General features: G+C 42.0%; 1 protein-coding gene across 1 annotated transcript in view; it reads left to right on the top strand.

Moving 5' to 3' along the window:
• ZCWPW1 (zinc finger CW-type and PWWP domain containing 1) overlaps nucleotides 1-21,041 on the top strand; it is a gene marked incomplete in the record, with an annotated part of 455,090 nt that extends 434,049 nt beyond the window's left edge. Inside the window, 1 exon segment of the mRNA XM_053718378.1 lies at nucleotides 20,886-21,041.
• Nucleotides 21,042-21,429: the final 388 nt, after the last annotated feature.

Raw genomic sequence — 21,429 nt, 5'->3', positions numbered from 1 at the left:
CATCATGGATCTGATGGCCTCTCGTCAGAACTTCAAAGTTCCTTGCTACGGGGCCAGATCCAGGGATCCCAAGGCGGCTCTAGTGGATGCACTAGTAGCACCTTGGACCTTCAAACTAGCTTATGTGTTCCCGCCATTTCCTCTCATCCCCAGGCTGATAGCCAGGATCAAGCAGGAGAGGGCGTCGGTGATCTTGATAGCTCCTGCGTGGCCACGCAGGACTTGGTATGCAGATCTGGTGAATATGTCATCGGCTCCACCTTGGAAGCTACCTTTGAGACGAGACCTTCTTGTTCAGGGTCCGTTCGAACATCCGAATCTGGTTTCACTCCAGCTGACTGCTTGGAGATTGAACGCTTGATTTTATCGAAGCGAGGATTCTCAGATTCTGTTATCGATACTCTTGTTCAGGCCAGAAAGCCTGTGACTAGAAAGATTTACCACAAAATTTGGAAAAAATATATCTGTTGGTGTGAATCTAAAGGATTCCCTTGGGACAAGGTTAAGATTCCTAGGATTCTATCCTTCCTTCAAGAAGGATTGGAAAAAGGATTATCTGCAAGTTCCCTGAAGGGACAGATTTCTGCCTTGTCGGTATTACTTCACAAAAAGCTGGCAGCTGTGCCAGATGTTCAAGCCTTTGTTCAGGCTCTGGTTAGAATCAAGCCTGTTTACAAACCTTTGACTCCTCCTTGGAGTCTCAATTTAGTTCTTTCAGTTCTTCAGGGGGTTCCGTTTGAACCCTTACATTCCGTTGATATTAAGTTATTATCTTGGAAAGTTTTGTTTTTAGTTGCGATTTCTTCTGCTAGAAGAGTCTCAGAATTATCTGCTCTGCAGTGTTCTCCTCCTTATCTGGTGTTCCATGCAGATAAGGTGGTTTTACGTACTAAACCTGGTTTTCTTCCAAAAGTTGTTTCTAACAAAAACATTAACCAGGAGATTATCGTACCTTCTCTGTGTCCAAAACCAGTTTCAAAGAAGGAACGTTTGTTGCACAATTTGGATGTTGTTCGCGCTCTAAAATTCTATTTAGATGCTACAAAGGATTTTAGACAAACATCTTCCTTGTTTGTTGTTTATTCAGGTAAAAGGAGAGGTCAAAAAGCAACTTCTACCTCTCTCTCTTTTTGGATTAAAAGCATCATCAGATTGGCTTACGAGACTGCCGGACGGCAGCCTCCCGAAAGAATCACAGCTCATTCCACTAGGGCTGTGGCTTCCACATGGGCCTTCAAGAACGAGGCTTCTGTTGATCAGATATGTAGGGCAGCGACTTGGTCTTCACTGCACACTTTTACCAAATTTTACAAGTTTGATACTTTTGCTTCTTCTGAGGCTATTTTTGGGAGAAAGGTTTTGCAAGCCGTGGTGCCTTCCATTTAGGTGACCTGATTTGCTCCCTCCCTTCATCCGTGTCCTAAAGCTTTGGTATTGGTTCCCACAAGTAAGGATGACGCCGTGGACCGGACACACCTATGTTGGAGAAAACAGAATTTATGTTTACCTGATAAATTTCTTTCTCCAACGGTGTGTCCGGTCCACGGCCCGCCCTGGTTTTTTTAATCAGGTCTGATATTTTATTTTCTTTAACTACAGTCACCACGGTACCATATGGTTTCTCCTATGCAAATATTCCTCCTTAACGTCGGTCGAATGACTGGGGTAGGCGGAGCCTAGGAGGGATCATGTGACCAGCTTTGCTGGGCTCTTTGCCATTTCCTGTTGGGGAAGAGAATATCCCACAAGTAAGGATGACGCCGTGGACCGGACACACCGTTGGAGAAAGAAATTTATCAGGTAAACATAAATTCTGTTTTCTGTTTGTATGAGGAAAATGATTTTAGCAACCGTAACTAAAATCCATGGCTGTTCCACACAGGACTGTTGAGAGCAATTAACTTCAGTTGGGGGAACAGTGTGCAGTCTCTTGCTGCTTGAGGTATGACACATTCTAACAAGACGATGTAATGCTGGAAGCTGTCATTTTCCCTATGGGATCCGGTAAGCCATGTTTATTACGATCGTAAATAAGGGCTTCACAAGGGCTTATTAAGACTGTAGACTTTTTCTGGGCTAAATCGATTCATTATTAACACATATTTAGCCTTGAGGAATCATTTTATCTGGGTATTTTGATATAATAATATCGGCAGGCACTGTATTAGACACCTTATTCCTTAGGGGCTTTCCCAAAGCATAAGCAGAGCCTCATTTTCGCGCCGGTGTGGCGCACTTGTTTTTGAGAGGCATGGCATGCAGTCGCATGTGAGAGGAGCTCTGATACTTAGAAAAGACTTTCTGAAGGCGTCATTTGGTATCGTATTCCCCTTTGGGCTTGGTTGGGTCTCAGCAAAGCAGATACCAGGGACTGTAAAGGGGTTAAAGTTTAAAACGGCTCCGGTTCCGTTATTTTAAGGGTTAAAGCTTCCAAATTTGGTGTGCAATACTTTTAAGGCTTTAAGACACTGTGGTGAAAATTTGATAAATTTGGAACAATTCCTTCATGTTTTTTCGCAATTGCAGTAATAAAGTGTGTTCAGTTTAAAATTTAAAGTGACAGTAACGGTTTTATTTTAAAACGTTTTTGTACTTTGTTATCAAGTTTATGCCTGTTTAACATGTCTGAACTACCAGATAGACTGTGTTCTGAATGTGGGGAAGCCAGAATTCCTATTCATTTAAATAAATGTGATTTATGTGATAATGACAATGATGCCCAAGATGATTCCTCAAGTGAGGGGAGTAAGCATGGTACTGCATCATTCCCTCCTTCGTCTACACGAGTCTTGCCCACTCAGGAGGCCCCTAGTACATCTAGCGCGCCAATACTCCTTACTATGCAACAATTAACGGCTGTAATGGATAATTCTGTCAAAAACATTTTAGCCAAAATAAACACTTGTCAGCGTAAGCGCGGCTGCTCTGTTTTAGATACTGAAGAGCATGACGACGCTGATATTAATATCTCTGAAGGGCCCCTAACCCAGTCTGATGGGGCCAGGGAGGTTTTGTCTGAGGGAGAAATTACTGATTCAGGGAACATTTCTCAACAGGCTGAACCTGATGTGATTGCATTTAAATTTAAGTTGGAACATCTCCGCATTCTGCTTAAGGAGGTATTATCCACTCTGGATGATTGTGACAAGTTGGTCATCCCAGAGAAACTATGTAAAATGGACAAGTTCCTAGAGGTGCCGGGGCTCCCAGAAGCTTTTCCTATACCCAAGCGGGTGGCGGACATTGTTAATAAAGAATGGGAGAGGCCAGGTATTCCTTTCGTCCCTCCCCCCATATTTAAAAAATTGTTTCCTATGGTCGACCCCAGAAAGGACTTATGGCAGACAGTCCCCAAGGTCGAGGGAGCGGTTTCCACTTTAAACAAACGCACCACTATACCCATAGAGGATAGTTGTGCTTTCAAAGATCCTATGGATAAAAAATTAGAAGGTTTGCTTAAAAAGATGTTTGTTCAGCAGGGTTACCTTCTACAACCAATTTCATGCATTGTCCCTGTCGCTACAGCCGCATGTTTCTGGTTCGATGAGCTGATAAAGGCGGTCGATAGTGATTCTCCTCCTTATGAGGAGATTATGGACAGAATCAATGCTCTCAAATTGGCTAATTCTTTCACCCTCGATGCCACTTTGCAATTGGCTAGGTTAGCGGCTAAGAATTCTGGGTTTGCTATTGTGGCGCGCAGAGCGCTTTGGTTGAAATCTTGGTCGGCTGATGCGTCTTCCAAGAACAAGCTACTTAACATTCCTTTCAAGGGGAAAACGCTGTTTGGCCCTGACTTGAAAGAGATTATCTCTGATATCACTGGGGGTAAGGGCCACGCCCTTCCTCAGGATCGGCCTTTCAAGGCAAAAAATAAACCTAATTTTCGTCCCTTTCGTAGAAACGGACCAGCCCAAGGTGCTACGTCCTCTAAGCAAGAGGGTAATACTTCTCAAGCCAAGCCAGCTTGGAGACCAATGCAAGGCTGGAACAAAGGAAAGCAGGCCAAGAAACCTGCCGCTGCTACCAAGACTGCATGAAATGTTGGCCCCCGATCCGGGACCGGATCTGGTGGGGGGCAGACTCTCTCTCTTCGCTCAGGCTTGGGCAAGAGATGTTCTGGATCCTTGGGCGCTAGAAATAGTCTCCCAAGGTTATCTTCTGGAATTCAAGGGACTTCCCCCAAGGGGGAGGTTCCACAGGTCTCAGTTGTCTTCAGACCACATAAAAAGACAGGCATTCTTACATTGTGTAGAAGACCTGTTAAAAATGGGAGTGATTCATCCTGTTCCATTAAGAGAACAAGGGATGGGGTTCTACTCCAATCTGTTCATAGTTCCCAAAAAAGAGGGAACGTTCAGACCAATCTTAGATCTCAAGATCTTAAACAAGTTTCTCAAGGTTCCATCGTTCAAGATGGAAACCATTCGAACTATTCTTCCTTCCATCCAGGAAGGTCAATTCATGACCACGGTGGATTTAAAGGATGCGTATCTACATATTCCTATCCACAAGGAACATCATCGGTTCCTAAGGTTCGCATTCCTGGACAAACATTACCAGTTCGTGGCGCTTCCTTTCGGATTAGCCACTGCTCCAAGGATTTTCACAAAGGTACTAGGGTCCCTTCTAGCTGTGCTAAGACCAAGGGGCATTGCTGTAGTACCTTACTTGGACGACATTTTGATTCAAGCGTCGTCCCTTCCTCAAGCAAAGGCTCACACGGACATCGTCCTGGCCTTTCTCAGATCTCACGGATGGAAAGTGAACGTGGAAAAGAGTTCTCTATCCCCGTCAACAAGGGTTCCCTTCTTGGGAACAATTATAGACTCCTTAGAAATGAGGATTTTTCTAACAGAGGCCAGAAAAACAAAACTTCTAGACTCTTGTCGGATACTTCATTCCGTTCCTCTTCCTTCCATAGCTCAGTGCATGGAAGTGATCGGGTTGATGGTAGCGGCAATGGACATAGTTCCTTTTGCGCGCATTCATCTAAGACCATTACAACTGTGCATGCTCAGTCAGTGGAATGGGGACTATACAGACTTGTCTCCGAAGATACAAGTAAATCAGAGGACCAGAGACTCACTCCGTTGGTGGCTGTCCCTGGACAACCTGTCACAAGGGATGACATTCCGCAGACCAGAGTGGGTCATTGTCACGACCGACGCCAGTCTGATGGGCTGGGGCGCGGTCTGGGGATCCCTGAAAGCTCAGGGTCTTTGGTCTCGGGAAGAATCTCTTCTACCGATAAATATTCTGGAACTGAGAGCGATATTCAATGCTCTCAAGGCTTGGCCTCAGCTAGCGAGGGCCAAGTTCATACGGTTTCAATCAGACAACATGACAACTGTTGCGTACATCAACCATCAGGGGGGAACAAGGAGTTCCCTAGCGATGGAAGAAGTGACCAAAATCATTCTATGGGCGGAGTCTCACTCCTGCCACCTGTCTGCTATCCACATCCCAGGAGTGGAAAATTGGGAAGCGGATTTTCTGAGTCGTCAGACATTGCATCCGGGGGAGTGGGAACTCCATCCGGAAATCTTTGCCCAAGTCACTCAGCTGTGGGGCATTCCAGACATGGATCTGATGGCCTCTCGTCAGAACTTCAAAGTTCCTTGCTACGGGTCCAGATCCAGGGATCCCAAGGCGGCTCTAGTGGATGCACTAGTAGCACCTTGGACCTTCAAACTAGCTTATGTGTTCCCGCCCTTTCCTCTCATCCCCAGGCTGGTAGCCAGGATCAATCAGGAGAGGGCGTCGGTGATCTTGATAGCTCCTGCGTGGCCACGCAGGACTTGGTATGCAGATCTGGTGAATATGTCATCGGCTCCACCTTGGAAGCTACCTTTGAGACGAGACCTTCTTGTTCAGGGTCCGTTCGAACATCCGAATCTGGTTTCACTCCAGCTGACTGCTTGGAGATTGAACGCTTGATTTTATCGAAGCGAGGGTTCTCAGATTCTGTTATCGATACTCTTGTTCAGGCCAGAAAGCCTGTAACTAGAAAGATTTACCACAAAATTTGGAAAAAATATATCTGTTGGTGTGAATCTAAAGGATTCCCTTGGGACAAGGTTAAGATTCCTAGGATCCTATCCTTCCTTCAAGAAGGATTGGAAAAAGGATTATCTGCAAGTTCCCTGAAGGGACAGATTTCTGCCTTGTCGGTGTTACTTCACAAAAAACTGGCTGCTGTGCCAGATGTTCAAGCTTTTGTTCAGGCTCTGGTTAGAATTAAGCCTGTTTACAAACCTTTGACTCCTCCTTGGAGTCTCAATTTAGTTCTTTCAGTTCTTCAGGGGGTTCCGTTTGAACCCTTGCATTCCGTTGATATTAAATTATTATCTTGGAAAGTTTTGTTTTTAGTTGCAATTTCTTCTGCCAGAAGAGTTTCAGAATTATCTGCTCTGCAGTGTTCTCCTCCTTATCTGGTGTTCCATGCAGATAAGGTGGTTTTACGTACTAAACCTGGTTTTCTTCCAAAAGTTGTTTCTAACAAAAACATTAACCAGGAGATTATCGTACCTTCTCTGTGTCCGAAACCAGTTTCAAAGAAGGAACGTTTGTTGCACAATCTGGATGTTGTTCGCGCTCTAAAATTCTATTTAGATGCTACAAAGGATTTTAGACAAACATCTTCCTTGTTTGTTGTTTATTCCGGTAAAAGGAGAGGTCAAAAAGCAACTTCTACCTCTCTCTCTTTTTGGATTAAAAGCATCATCAGATTGGCTTACGAGACTGCCGGACGGCAGCCTCCCGAAAGAATCACAGCTCATTCCACTAGGGCTGTGGCTTCCACATGGGCCTTCAAGAACGAGGCTTCTGTTGATCAGATATGTAGGGCAGCGACTTGGTCTTCACTGCACACTTTTACCAAATTTTACAAGTTTGATACTTTTGCTTCTTCTGAGGCTATTTTTGGGAGAAAGGTTTTGCAAGCCGTGGTGCCTTCCATTTAGGTGACCTGATTTGCTCCCTCCCTTCATCCGTGTCCTAAAGCTTTGGTATTGGTTCCCACAAGTAAGGATGACGCCGTGGACCGGACACACCTATGTTGGAGAAAACAGAATTTATGTTTACCTGATAAATTACTTTCTCCAACGGTGTGTCCGGTCCACGGCCCGCCCTGGTTTTTTAATCAGGTCTGATAATTTATTTTCTTTAACTACAGTCACCACGGTACCATATGGTTTCTCCTATGCAAATATTCCTCCTTAACGTCGGTCGAATGACTGGGGTAGGCGGAGCCTGGGAGGGATCATGTGACCAGCTTTGCTGGGCTCTTTGCCATTTCCTGTTGGGGAAGAGAATATCCCACAAGTAAGGATGACGCCGTGGACCGGACACACCGTTGGAGAAAGTAATTTATCAGGTAAACATAAATTCTGTTTTTCTTCCGAAAGTTGTTTCTAACAAAAACATTAACCAGGAGATAGTCGTGCCTTCTTTGTGTCCGAATCCAGTTTCAAAGAAGGAACGTTTGTTGCACAATTTGGATGTTGTTCGTGCTCTAAAATTCTATTTAGATGCTACAAAGGATTTTAGACAAACATCTTCCTTGTTTGTTGTTTATTCTGGTAAAAGGAGAGGTCAAAAAGCAACTTCTACCTCTCTCTCTTTTTGGATTAAAAGCATCATCAGATTGGCTTATGAGACTGCCGGACAGCAGCCTCCTGAAAGAATCACAGCTCATTCCACTAGGGCTGTGGCTTCCACATGGGCCTTCAAGAACGAGGCTTCTGTTGATCAGATATGTAAGGCAGCGACTTGGTCTTCACTGCACACTTTTACTAAATTTTACAAGTTTGATACTTTTGCTTCTTCTGAGGCTATTTTTGGGAGAAAGGTTTTGCAAGCCGTGGTGCCTTCCATCTAGGTGACCTGATTTGCTCCCTCCCTTCATACGTGTCCTAAAGCTTTGGTATTGGTTCCCACAAGTAAGGATGACGCCGTGGACCGGACACACCTATGTTGGAGAAAACAGAATTTATGTTTACCTGATAAATTACTTTCTCCAACGGTGTGTCCGGTCCACGGCCCGCCCTGGTTTTTTAATCAGGTCTGATAATTTATTTTCTTTAACTACAGTCACCACGGTATCATATGGTTTCTCCTATGCAAATATTCCTCCTTTACGTCGGTCGAATGACTGGGGAAGGCGGAGCCTAGGAGGGATCATGTGACCAGCTTTGCTGGGCTCTTTGCCATTTCCTGTTGGGGAAGAGAATATCCCACAAGTAAGGATGACGCCGTGGACCGGACACACCGTTGGAGAAAGTAATTTATCAGGTAAACATAAATTCTGTTTTTATTATTTTTTAAGTAGTGCAAGATTGTGCTGCTTTGTCCTAGGGTGTAGTCATAGTCCATATCAGTCTCTTCAGTAGAGCAGTGGTGGCTTTAGAGCAATGGTAACTTGTGGGGTATAATCGTCACTGCGCCTCCCATATACTGATGCTGCCCTATTTCTAAAGCCTGAATAAGATTATTCAGTCTTTGCTTTTTTCAACAGGTCCATGTGAGGGATCTTGCCTCTCAAACCTAGTGAGCTGCCTTGCTGCCGGGCAGATGTATAAAGGTAAGTGCTGACTTTTTATTTTCTGGGGTCGTACATTCAGAATAAAAGATGGCACTTTAATATAAATTATATAATTTGGAACATAATATAATGATTCTCTTATGATTTGGAGAATAATTATTTTGGGCAGTAATAGCAGGCACTGGGGACGAGGAGCAGGCTCAGAGGTGGTGTTTTTAACTTGTGTAATGATAAAACGGCATTACTAAAAGACCTAAGGGAAGTTTTTTCTTGTAACGCCCACGATGGGCGGGGCTAACGGAAACGCCAAAATTTGTTGCACACTTTCACCTCATAGTTCCGGTGTTCTGTGACACGGAAGACTTTGTTTCAGTGTTTGCCTGTATTGCGGACCTCATCTCCAGAATATATAGATTGAGTCCGGATCATCTAACACAGTGATTTTCAACCTTTTTTTTGCAGTGGCACATTTTTTTACATTAAAAAAACCTGTGACACACCACCATCCCAAAATTTTACAAAATCACACATTGTGTGTATATATATATATATATATATATATAATTTAGTACATTTTAGTCAATTCAATTAAATTAAGCTTTATTAGCATGACAGTCATTACAACTATATATATATATATATATGTGTGTGATTTTGATACATCTTTGTTTTGCAATGTATGCATACACACACATACACACACACACACACATACACACACACACACATACTATGGGTATGGGATATTGCAAGCCTAGCCTACCAGCATATTACTATATTTACCTGTGTGTGTACTTGTCTGAATATGAAGCCTTGGTGTTATTGTTGTATATTCAGCCATTCACTTTCCAGGTATGACAGACAAACTTTTTTCTTTTTTTTTTTTTAACCAAAGCACCAGCTTTATCATACCTCCCAACATAGCCAACGAGGGACACTTTTCTCCCTGTTAACAGAGCTCCGCTAGCCGCCCCCCACAAATAGAGGGGACACACATATTTACACACACACATATTATACATACTCATACACACTCTTTACACACACACACTCATACATATTTATACACACTGATAAACACATTCACACATAAATATTTGCACACACACTTACACCTACACATATATACATACACACACTCACATATTTATACACACATTGATAAACACATAATCACACACACATATATTCATACACACATATACATTTTAACACACTTACACCTACACATATATACATACACGCACTCACACATTTATACACACATTGATAAACACATAATCACACACACACACATATTCATATACATATTTACTCACCCACACATTCTCCTATTTATTGAAACACATTTAGGAAATGGTACTAGGTCCGTATATGTAAAAATAGCCACACTAGCAAAGGCAACCTGACAGCCTAGTTCCTAAACATACCACATGACCTTAACCTTGTATATGCCATGGGGAAAAGTAATACTGGTTGACCCAGACCACATGATGAAGTATACACAATCCTAATGCTTTAAATATAAGGGCAATATTCCCCAATGGGCTAATTTATCACCACTCCATTCGATAGCCAGATCTTAACTAATTCCTTTCCCATAAGTCATTATGCCCCAGCCCCATTAATTCCCCCTGGCACTTAACCCATAGTTGTGCTGCTGCTTCCTGGTGCTTGCTGCGATCCTGGGTGCTGCTGCCCTGCACTGGGCCGTGGAGGGGAGGGGGTGCTGTTGACCGCTGTTACTATGGGGTAAGTTCTGGCTCATGTACAAAACACTTTACTTGTTCCATTGCAGAGATGAGCCAAAGGAAACCACAGAAATAATGTAAAGTGGAGAAGAGAGAGAACATAATGGTGCTATGTAGTCACACTGCCAATAAGAACCCCCAATGCTGCCTGATGAAAAAGGAGAATGGGAGAGCCGCTACCGCTAAACCTTTACACTGGTTGTAGTTGAGGCTTTACCACTTTTTGAAAACTAAAATGATGATGAGCCGAGGCACACTGGTTGAAAATCACTGATCTAACAGCCTATAATCTCTGGTGTTAGTCAGGCAGGTAAGCACCTCAGCAAAGTTAAGCTGATGTGTAAAGGTGTCCGGAGTATTTAATTACTACTTATGTCATTTTATTTTCTTGCTAAAAAATAAAGCCGTTTATTTTAAAAGATTTAAAGGAACAGTAATGTTTTGTTTGTGAGATATTTTTTTAATAAAATATCAAACTTCTATCTAATTATTCAGTTTTTTGGGGGTGAATAAAGATGGACCAAGAGGCCCTGCAAGATGTTACATGTTCTTTATGTTTTGATGCTAATGTTGAACCACCAATCCCTTTCTGTTCCTCGTGTATTGAGAGAACTTTACATTATAGGGATAGACTTTTTTTCTGAGCCAACATTGTCTAGGGCGGATGCTGTTCAGAAGCCTTCTGACAATGTTCAAAATATGCCGCAGCTTTCTCCTCAAGTGTCCCAAAACTTAGCGTCCATACAGCCAGTGCCCTGCGCTTCCTCCATTACTCCATCTGGAGTTACTTTGCAAGACATCGCTTCTCTCATGTCCTCTGCAGTTTCTGATGCGTTGTCTGCTTTTCCCATGCTGCAGGGAAAGCGCAAGAGGAAAAGTAAACAATCAATAAGTGAGGTTACTGACACAGTTGTTGCTATTTCAAATGCACCCTCCCAGAAGCCTGAGGAGGACGATAATTTGGTAGCATCTGAAGGTGAAGACTCAGAAAGTGTAATTCCTCCTGCTGATACTGAAGTTGTATCCTTCAGGTTTAAGCTAGAACACCTCCGTTTGTTACTTAAGGAGGTTTTAGCTACCCTGGACGAATCCGACACTACCGTCGTAGTCAATCCTAAGAAGTCTAGTAAACTAAACAAGTATTTTGACGTGCCCTCCATGGTGGAGGTATTTCCTGTACCAGATAGGGCTAAAGAGATCATTGCTAAGGGATGGGAGAGACTGGGTATCCCTTTTTCTCCATCCCCTATATTTAAAAAGATGTTTCCTATAGAAGATTCTATCAAGGAATCTTGGCAGACGGTACCCAAGGTGGAAGGGGCAATTTCCACACTAGCCAAGAGAACTACTATTCCAATAGAGAATAGTTGTTCCTTTAAGGATCCTATGGACAAAAAGTTACAGGGGCTACTTAAGAAGATGTATGTATACCAGGGTTTACAATGGCAACCCGCGGTTTGTATTGCTATGGTCACTAGTGCGGCCATATATTGGTTTGATGCATTGTCTGAATCCATTCGGACAGACACTCCCCTCAAAGAAATCCAGGATAGGATTAAGGTCCTTAAGTTGGCCAACTCCTTTATTACAGATGCTTCCCTTCAGGTTATTAAGATGGGAGCTAAGGTTTCAGGTTTTGCCATTCTGGCTCACAGAGCTTTATGGTTAAAATCTTGGTCTGCGGATGTGTCATCTAAGTCTAAACTTTTGGAGATTCCTTACAAGGGAAAGACCTTGTTTGGGCCTGGTTTGACGAAAATAATTTCTGATATTACGGGAGGTAAGGGAAATTTCCTCCCTCAGGATAAGAGAAATAAACAAAAAGGATGTCAGAGTAATTTTCGTACCTTTCGAAATTTCAAGGGAAATCCTTCCACTCCCTACTCCAAGCAGGAGCAGTCCAAGCCTTCCTGGACGCCCAATCAGTCTTGGAACAAGGGAAAGCAATCCAAGAAGCCTGCTGTTTAGTCAAAGACAGCATGAAGGGCCTGCCCCCGATCCGGGACCGGATCTTGTGGGGGGCAGACTTTCATTCTTCACTCAGGCTTGGGTTCAAGATGTTCAGGATCCCTGGGCGGTGGACATCGTGTCCCAGGGATACAGGCTAGAGTTCAAGACCTTTCCTCCCAGGGGCAGATTTCTGCTTTCAAGATTATTTGTAGACCAGACAAAAAGAGAGGCGTTCTTACACTGTGTATGGGACATCTCCGATCTGGGAGTGATAGTTCCTGTTCCAATGCAGGAAAGGGGTCTGGGGTTTTATTCCAATCTGTTTGTGGTTCCCAAAAAGGAGGGAACCTTCAGATCAATTTTAGATCTCAAAAGTCTAAACAAATATCTCAAAGTGCCGTCCTTCAAGATGAAAACTATTCGTTCCATTCTTCCTTTGGTCCAGGAGGGTCAATTTATGACAACGGTGGATTTAAAGGACGCGCACCTGCATGTTCCCATCCACAGGGACCATCACAAGTTTCTAAGGTTTGCATTTCTAGACAAACACTTCCAGTTCGTGGCTCTTTCATTCGGTCTTGCCACAGCTCCCAGAATTTTCTCAAAGGTTCTGGGATCCCTGCTGGTGGTGCTCCGATTGCGGGGCATTGCAGTGGCACCTTATCTGGACGACATTCTGGTTCAGGCGCCTTCCTTTCAACAAGCAAGATCACACATGGAAATGTTGTTAGCTTTCCTGCGGTCTCACGGATGGAAGGTGAATTTGGAAAAGAGTTCCTTGGTTCCAAATACAAGGGTAATTTTCTTGGGTACCATAATAGATTCCTTATCAATGAAGATTTTTCTGACGATGTCAGGAAATCAAAGAAGCCTGCTGTTTAGTCAAAGACAGCATGAAGGGCCTGCCCCCGATCCGGGACCGGATCTTGTGGGGGGCAGACTTTCATTCTTCACTCAGGCTTGGGTTCAAGATGTTCAGGATCCCTGGGCGGTGGACATCGTGTCCCAGGGATACAGGCTAGAGTTCAAGACCTTTCCTCCCAGGGGCAGATTTCTGCTTTCAAGATTATTTGTAGACCAGACAAAAAGAGAGGCGTTCTTACACTGTGTATGGGACATCTCCGATCTGGGAGTGATAGTTCCTGTTCCAATGCAGGAAAGGGGTCTGGGGTTTTATTCCAATCTGTTTGTGGTTCCCAAAAAGGAGGGAACCTTCAGATCAATTTTAGATCTCAAAAGTCTAAACAAATTTCTCAAAGTGCCGTCCTTCAAGATGAAAACTATTCGTTCCATTCTTCCTTTGGTCCAGGAGGGTCAATTTATGACAACGGTGGATTTAAAGGACGCGCACCTGCATGTTCCCATCCACAGGGACCATCACAAGTTTCTAAGGTTTGCATTTCTAGACAAACACTTCCAGTTCGTGGCTCTTTCATTCGGTCTTGCCACAGCTCCCAGAATTTTCTCAAAGGTTCTGGGATCCCTGCTGGTGGTGCTCCGATTGCGGGGCATTGCAGTGGCACCTTATCTGGACGACATTCTGGTTCAGGCGCCTTCCTTTCAACAAGCAAGATCACACATGGAAATGTTGTTAGCTTTCCTGCGGTCTCACGGATGGAAGGTGAATTTGGAAAAGAGTTCCTTGGTTCCAAATACAAGGGTAATTTTCTTGGGTACCATAATAGATTCCTTATCAATGAAGATTTTTCTGACGATGTCAGGAAATCAAAGATTTTTGATTTTTGCCTAGCTCTTCGTTCCTCTCCTCGGCCATCAGTGGCTCAGTGCATGGATGTAATCGGGCTGATGGCAGCGGCAATGGACATCATCCCGTTCGCCCGTTTCCACCTCAGACCTCTGCAGTTAAGCATGCTCAGGCATGGAATCGGTCATTGAGACCATGATTCAGGCTCGTAAACCTGTGACTAGAAAGATTTACCATAAGATATGGCGTAAATATCTATATTGGTGTGAATCCAAGGGCTACTCTTGGAGTAGAGTTAGGATTCCTAGAATTCTGTCCTTTCTCCAAGAATGTTTGGAGAAGGGTTTATCAGCAAGTTCCCTAAAGGTTCAAATATCTGCCTTGTCTATTTTGTTACATAAACATCTGGCGGATGTCCCAGACGTGCAATCGTTTTGTCAGGCCTTGGTCAGGATCCCTGGAGTCTTAATTTAGTTCTTAAGGTTCTTCAAGGGGCTCCGTTTAAGCCTATGCATTCCTTAGATATTAAGTTGTTATCTTGGAAAGTTTTGTTTCTTGTTGCTATTTCATCTGCTCGTAGAGTGTCATCTGCTCGTAGAGCTCTCGGCATTACAGTATGAATCTCCTTACCTTATTTTTCATTCAGATAAGGTGGTTTTGCGTACTAAATTAGGGTTTCTCCCTAAAGTAGTTTCAGACCGGAACATTAATCAGGAGATTGTTGTTCTTTCACTGTGTCCTAATCCTTCTTCTCAAAATGAACGGCTTTTGCACAATCTGGACGTGGTGCGTGCATTAAAATTCTATTTACAGGCGACTAAGGATTTTCGTCAGTCGTCTGCTCTGTTTGTGGTATTCTCTGGGAAACGTAAGGGACAGAAAGCTACGGCTACTTCTCTTTCTTTGTGGCTGAGGAGTATCATTCGCTTTGCCTATAAAACTGCTGGACAGCAGCCTCCTGAGAGAGTTACGGCTCATTCTACGAGGGCTGTTTCCTCTTCCTGGGCATTCAAAAATTAAGCTTCTGTGGAACAGATTTGCAAGGCTGCAACTTGGTCCTCTCTTCACACTTTTTCATAATTCTATAAATTTGACACTTTTGCCTCAGCTGAGGCCGCTTTTGGGTGAAAGGTTCTTCAAACAGTGGTGCCTTCCGTTTAGGTTCCCTGTCTTGTCCCTCCCTTATCATCTGTGTACTCTAGCTTGGGTATTGATTCCCAAAAGTAATTAGATGATCCATGGACTCATCGTGCCATTAGAAAGAAAACAAAATTTATTCTTACCTGATAAATGTATTTATTTCTTGACATGAGGAGTCCACGGCCCACCCTGTTCTTTAGACAGGTTGTTGGTATGTTATAAACTTCAGACACCTCTGCACCTTGTTGCTTCCTTTCTCTCCTTTGCTTCGGTCGAATGACTGGGGTTGGAGGGAAGGGAGGTGATATTTAACAGCTTTGCTGTGGTGCTCTTTACCGCCTCCTGCTGGGCAGGAGTGATATTCCCAATAGTAATTAGATGATCCGTGGACTCATCGTGTCAAGAAAGAAATACATTTATCAGGTAAGCATAAATTTTGTTTTTCAGATTGCATGGCCTACATTGAAATGTTTTATCTGATAGAGGTTCTCAGTTCACTTCTCTGATCTGGAAACACTTTTGCTCCAGTCTGCACATTTCAAGATCTGTCTTGCTATCATCCTCAGACTAATGGTCAGACAGAAGTAACCAATCAGACTGGAATAATATTTAGGATAATTTTCTACATATCCTCCCAAGGTTGAATTCAAATACACTAATCATGTTCATCATTCTTTAAAGATGTCACAGTTTTTTTCCAATTATGAATTTCATCCAGCAGTTCATCCAGATCTTCTTTCGTCCCTGTTCTGGGTTTGAATCAACGACTGGGCAGTATTTGGAGCTTTGAAGAGTGCTAGGAGTTTTGTCACCTCTGGAGGAAAGGTTACCTATCAACATTTTGGAGGTCTGAGTGTTTTTTCAGGCTCTGCAAAGGTGGCCTATTGTCTTTAAGAAATCTTACATCTGGTTTTCAGTCATACAGTGTCATTTCCTTAGAACAGGTTTCATAAAGCTGCTACAGGGTAATTTGTGCATAACTTTGCTAAGTTTTATCATTTTGATATCTTTGCCTCGGCTGCTGTTTAAAGGAAAGTTCCACAGCCCATTGTGCCTGACAAGTTATCAATTGATCCCACCCATTTTGGTAGTCTCCTAAATTGCACTGCTTGGGTATTAGATCCCACATGTTATGGGTTGTGGACTCTCGCCATCTTATGAAAAAACATAATTTATGCTTGCTTCTTTTATGATTGTGAGAGTTCTTGAGGCCTAACCATTTTAGTTTTATTGGGGAACACTTTCCTTCTCGTCTTTGGAAGTTGGGGAGGTGTTGGGTAGAGAGGAGGAAGACTGTGTGGAATGGTTGAGGTGTTTTGCCTCCTACTGGTGGACAGGACATTATATTCACTTTTTTATGACTCATGGACTTTCACTATTATGAGAGAAATTAATTTATCAGGTAAGCATAAATAATGTTTTTGTGATGCCAGTATCCTTCACAGTGGAGCTCAATCTATGTGCAGAGAACCAATCCGTTACAAGGGAAATACTGCTTATCCATTAGTAGGAAATATGAAAAAAAAAAAAAAAAAAGATTCCATGAGCTATTAATGGGATTGGGATTCAACTCCTTGCCATTAGGAGAAGGCAAATATTCCCAAAACTCCAAGAGAACTTGGAGAATGCCAGTCTTATCTTTGCCTCCACAGAAGGAAGGTGAATAATTAAGCTCAAGATTCTTCGTTAAGAAGGATTCTCAGACCATTTGAGGCCCATTTCCCCCCCCCCCCCCCCCCCCACCTGCTACTTGGACAGAGGGTGGATTAGAATGATGGGTAGTGACACAATTACACCCTATGGGAATTAGTTACAAGCATGCCACAGGTTTTGTGGGGACCTGTCCCTTAGCTTCCTCCTGTTGGGTCGTCGATATACTACACACACAGATCTGCTGTTGCTTGCACAGCACTGGATGGGATCTCTACTGGAAGCAGTCATTTCTACAGCTAGTAAACATGGTAGAGTGGGTGCATGTCATGTAAGTGTGGACACATTTTTTTCTCTATGTATGTGTATGTATGTCAATGTAAAATCCGTGCGTCTACTTTTTTTCCCTAACACCCGAGATCTCGTATCTTTGAGCCCTTATAACTTTTGTGTGCAATATTTTTTTTTCAATAATTTTATTAGACAGTGTTCATATGAGTGTAACTGTACATTGTATAGTATTTTTTAAGTGTTTCTTGAAACTTTTATGTTGCGCAAAACTGTTAACTTCAACTCTTCGAGCATGGAAAAGATTATTGCCTAAAAGGGGAAAGCACGCGCGCAATCGCAGTTATGGAAATTGATTGGGACAAGACCACATCGGGCACAGAAAAATCATAATGCGCTACTTGTAATCTTGCCCTAAAGGATTAACATTTAAAGTAGTTTGGACAATATGAGACAAATTACAGACAGAAATAATACCACAAAAACAATAGTTAATATTATATATATATATATATATATATATATATATATATATATATATATATATATATATCTTGCAGGAGACAATATAGAATTAGCAATCAGGGACTTAAACAGCAAAGTCCAAAAACTAAGGGAAACAACCAGGTAAAGAAATAGAGACATCTTAGTGAAATACACACTAAATAAAACTAAAAAATATAACATGGCAGTTGAAATAATAAGGAAATCTTATCTCCGCCACAGAAAAACTAACAGAGTACAAAAATATTTAACTACCATGCTGCCACTTCAACTATCACCTCTATGCTGATGATACTCAGATCTACCTATCCACCCCTGCACTCTCTCCTTCTGTCCTTTCCCACATCAGCGACTGCTTATCTGGCATTTCTTCCTGGATGGCCTCTCACCATCTAAAAATCAACATGTCCAAGACTGAGCTTCTTCTAATCCCCCCAACTAATTCTACTCCAGTTTCTAACTTTACTATCACTGTCGGTGACACCACTATCTCCCCATCACCCCAAGTCCGCTACCTAGGAGTTACACTCGACTCCAATCTGTCCTTCATACCCCACATCCAATCGCTCTCTTCATCCTGTCGCAACCACCTACGCAATATCTCCAAAATTCGTCCTTTTCTGAGTGCTGAAACTACTAAACAGCTAATCCATTCCCTAGTAATTTCCCAGCTTGACTACTGTAACAACCTACTAACTGGCCTTCCTCTCTCCCGCCTCTCCCCCCTTCAATCCATCCTAAATGCCTCTGCTAGGCTAATCCACCTCTCCCGACGCTCTGTATCTGCCGCACCCCTCTGTGAGTCCCTTCACTGGCTCCCCATTCACAGCAGAATTAAATTCAAAATTCTCACTCTGACCTACAAAGCCCTTACCAATGCAGCCCCCCCTGTCCATACCTGTCCTCACTCATCAACAAATATACTCCAGCCCGTCCCCTAAGATCCAATAACGATCTTCTCCTTGCCTCTTCTACCATCACCTCCTCTCATGCTAGACTACAGGACTTCTCTCGTGTGGCACCAACCCTCTGGAACGCACTTCCTCGAGCTGTCAGACTTTCCCCCAACCTCTCCTCCTTTAAACGCTCCCTAAAGACCTTCTTGTTCAGGGAAGCCTATAACCAAATCAGTAACTAATGAATTCCACTTGCCTAATAGTTGCCCTCATCTAACTTCACACTAACATCATTCCCACCATTGCAGTCCCCACCTCCTGTTTCTCAACCTCCTACCCATTTAGATTGTAAGTTCCCACGGGAACAGGGCTCCCAATTCCTCCTGTATTTGTTTGTTAAATTTTGTCTGTCTCATATTGTACTGTTCTTTTATCTTTGTTACCTATGAACAGCGCTGCGGAATCTGTTGGCGCTTTATAAATAAAGAATAATAATAATAAAAAATTACAATCTTATGCACATTAAACAATATCTCAGATGTATTTTCAATGCGATATTCGCTTATAGATCTCGAGATATGTAGACAAATTTATATTTATATACATATCTCACAATAAATAAATATATAAGTCCAAAAATCATCACATATATTGAGAAATATTTATTTACAAATAAATAGAACATATTCCATTGCGAAAACTTTTTTCGCAATATGAAATATTCACATTTTCATGTACACTTTTCAAGGAGAATACGTCATGGGCGTTGTGCAACATATTAGGGTTTTTGTGTTTGGTTGTTTTTCTATTTGTCTTCTCTATTGACTTCTATGGGGAAAAACGTGAACGCGCACGCGATTTCGTGGTTTGCATTACACGGCTTAAGTTATTTTGCAACTTGTAATAGCTGCGCAACCCCAAATGTGAAAAAGCCATAATGCGTGCAGTGTTTTTGCAACTGATTTGCCTCACGACTTGTAATCTTGCCCTTAGAGGGGAGATCCAGTGACCATTTATTTACTCTATTGAAGTGTATATTTTGCAATCAATTTGAACTATTTTACCCCTTGTTCAACAGTGTCAATATTGTCCATGGTAGATTGGAAGGAAGCTTACCTTAATATCCCTATCCACAAAGACCTTCACCAGTTCCTAAGATTTGCCTTTCTAGACAAACACGTTCAGTTTGTTGCTCTTTCATTTAGTCTTGCTTTACAAAAGTTCTGGGAACTCTTTTGTCTGTAATTAGAGCTCAGGGTATTTTGGCGGTTCCATACCTGGACGATTTCTTGGTTCATACTCCATCTATAGCTTTATCAGTATCTCATACCTACATACTTTTGTTGTTTCTTCGCAAGCATGTTTGAAGTATCAATGTTCCAAAGAGTTATCTTTCTCCTCAAACCCAGAGTCTCCTAAGAGTCCTTTTAGACTCAATGTCAATGAGAGTTTATTTAACTAATCAGAGGAAAGCACAATTACAGACGTGTGACACAACCTTCTTTCACAAAATTTGAAAAGTTTTTCTTTCCTGATGTGAAAAACAGGGTTTTAGCTGGCATTTTTTTTAGATTTTTAAGGTTTTTTTCATTTCTGCAAGATTAGATAAAGGTTTATCTCCTAGGTCTTTAAAAAATCAGATGTCAGTTCTTTTGGTTTTATACCAGGAGAAAATTGCTAAATGCCCTTACATTCAAATTTTTATACAGGCTTTAGCAATGAGGCAGGAAAGTTTCCTCCTCTATTACAGCCCACTCTACTACATCAGTTTCCACTTCTTGGGTTTTTAAAAATGAGGCTTCTGTTGAACTAATTGGCAAGGCAGCAACATAGTCATCCTTACATACTTTTATTAAATTCCACCTCTTTAAAGTGTTTGCCTCTTCTGAGGCAGCTTTTGACAGGAAAGACCTCTAGGCAGTAATGTTTGATAATTAGATGCCTGTCTTTTCACCCAAAAAAAATTGTCCCGCCCAATTAATTGTAGACTCCACAGCTTAGGTATTAGTTCCCAGGAGTGATTGCTTGTGGACTCTCATCACCTTATGAAAGAAAACAAAATATATCCTTACCTGATAAATTAAATTCTTTCATGGTGGTGAGAGTCTACAAGAACCGGACAATATCATTAAATTGAATTATTTTTTTTCTGGCAGCAGTTCTAGTTGGCATTTAATTTTCCCTGCTTTGTCCTTTTCTACATTTCTACTTCTCCTTGCTTAGCTATTCGTCAGATTGGCATACCAGAGTGTTGGAAGGGATAAAGTGCTCTTGGAGTTTTGGGAATCTTTGCCTCCTCCTAGTGGCCAGGATTGAATCCCAGGAGTAATGGCTCAAGGACTCTCGCACACGTGGAAGGGGGGGGGGGGTTAATGCTTATAGTTAGTTTTTTACTAATTTATTCATGTGATATGTTTTGTTAATTTTCAATTCCTTCATTTGTGTTTATCTTTTAGGAGGAAAGTACATGACCCATGAAGACAGAGGTTAATGTATCGAAGAAAAAATATAAAACCTGATGTGATATTTTGTTGTTCATATTTTTTGTATTGGTTTGTATTTTGGTTTGTTTGGTTTAATATACAATCAAACATTAAAATATTATGTTTTCATTTATTGTATTACCAGATATTTTACAGTTTTAAATATATAGAGCTGTAAGTGAAGAATTGCACCTTTCTTGTTATAGATTGTTTTTTACTCCAACATTGATTTTCAAGAGCAGACTAGATTTGATAGGAATATAGAAGTAAAAAATAAATGATTCAGATAGAGCCTATACTTGTAAAATACAATTTCTGTTTACATCTATTATTAAAATAACTTCTTTATTGTGCTGTGTTAAGCACCATATGGCAGCAGTGTGTTTGTAACAGTGTTCAGCATATAGTGATCAAACACATGTACGCTCCTGAGCAAAGTTTTAACAAATTATACCAAAAGAAAGTGGAAGCAAGGGGTGCATTTAATAAAAGAAGTCAACTGGAAAGTTGTTTTGCA

The sequence above is a fragment of the Bombina bombina genome, chromosome 6 (assembly GCF_027579735.1).
Source record: "Bombina bombina isolate aBomBom1 chromosome 6, aBomBom1.pri, whole genome shotgun sequence".
In the NCBI taxonomy this organism is placed as follows: domain Eukaryota; kingdom Metazoa; phylum Chordata; class Amphibia; order Anura; family Bombinatoridae; genus Bombina; species Bombina bombina.
The sequence above is the reverse complement of the archived record's forward strand: the minus strand, read 5'-3'. Positions and strand labels throughout refer to the sequence as shown.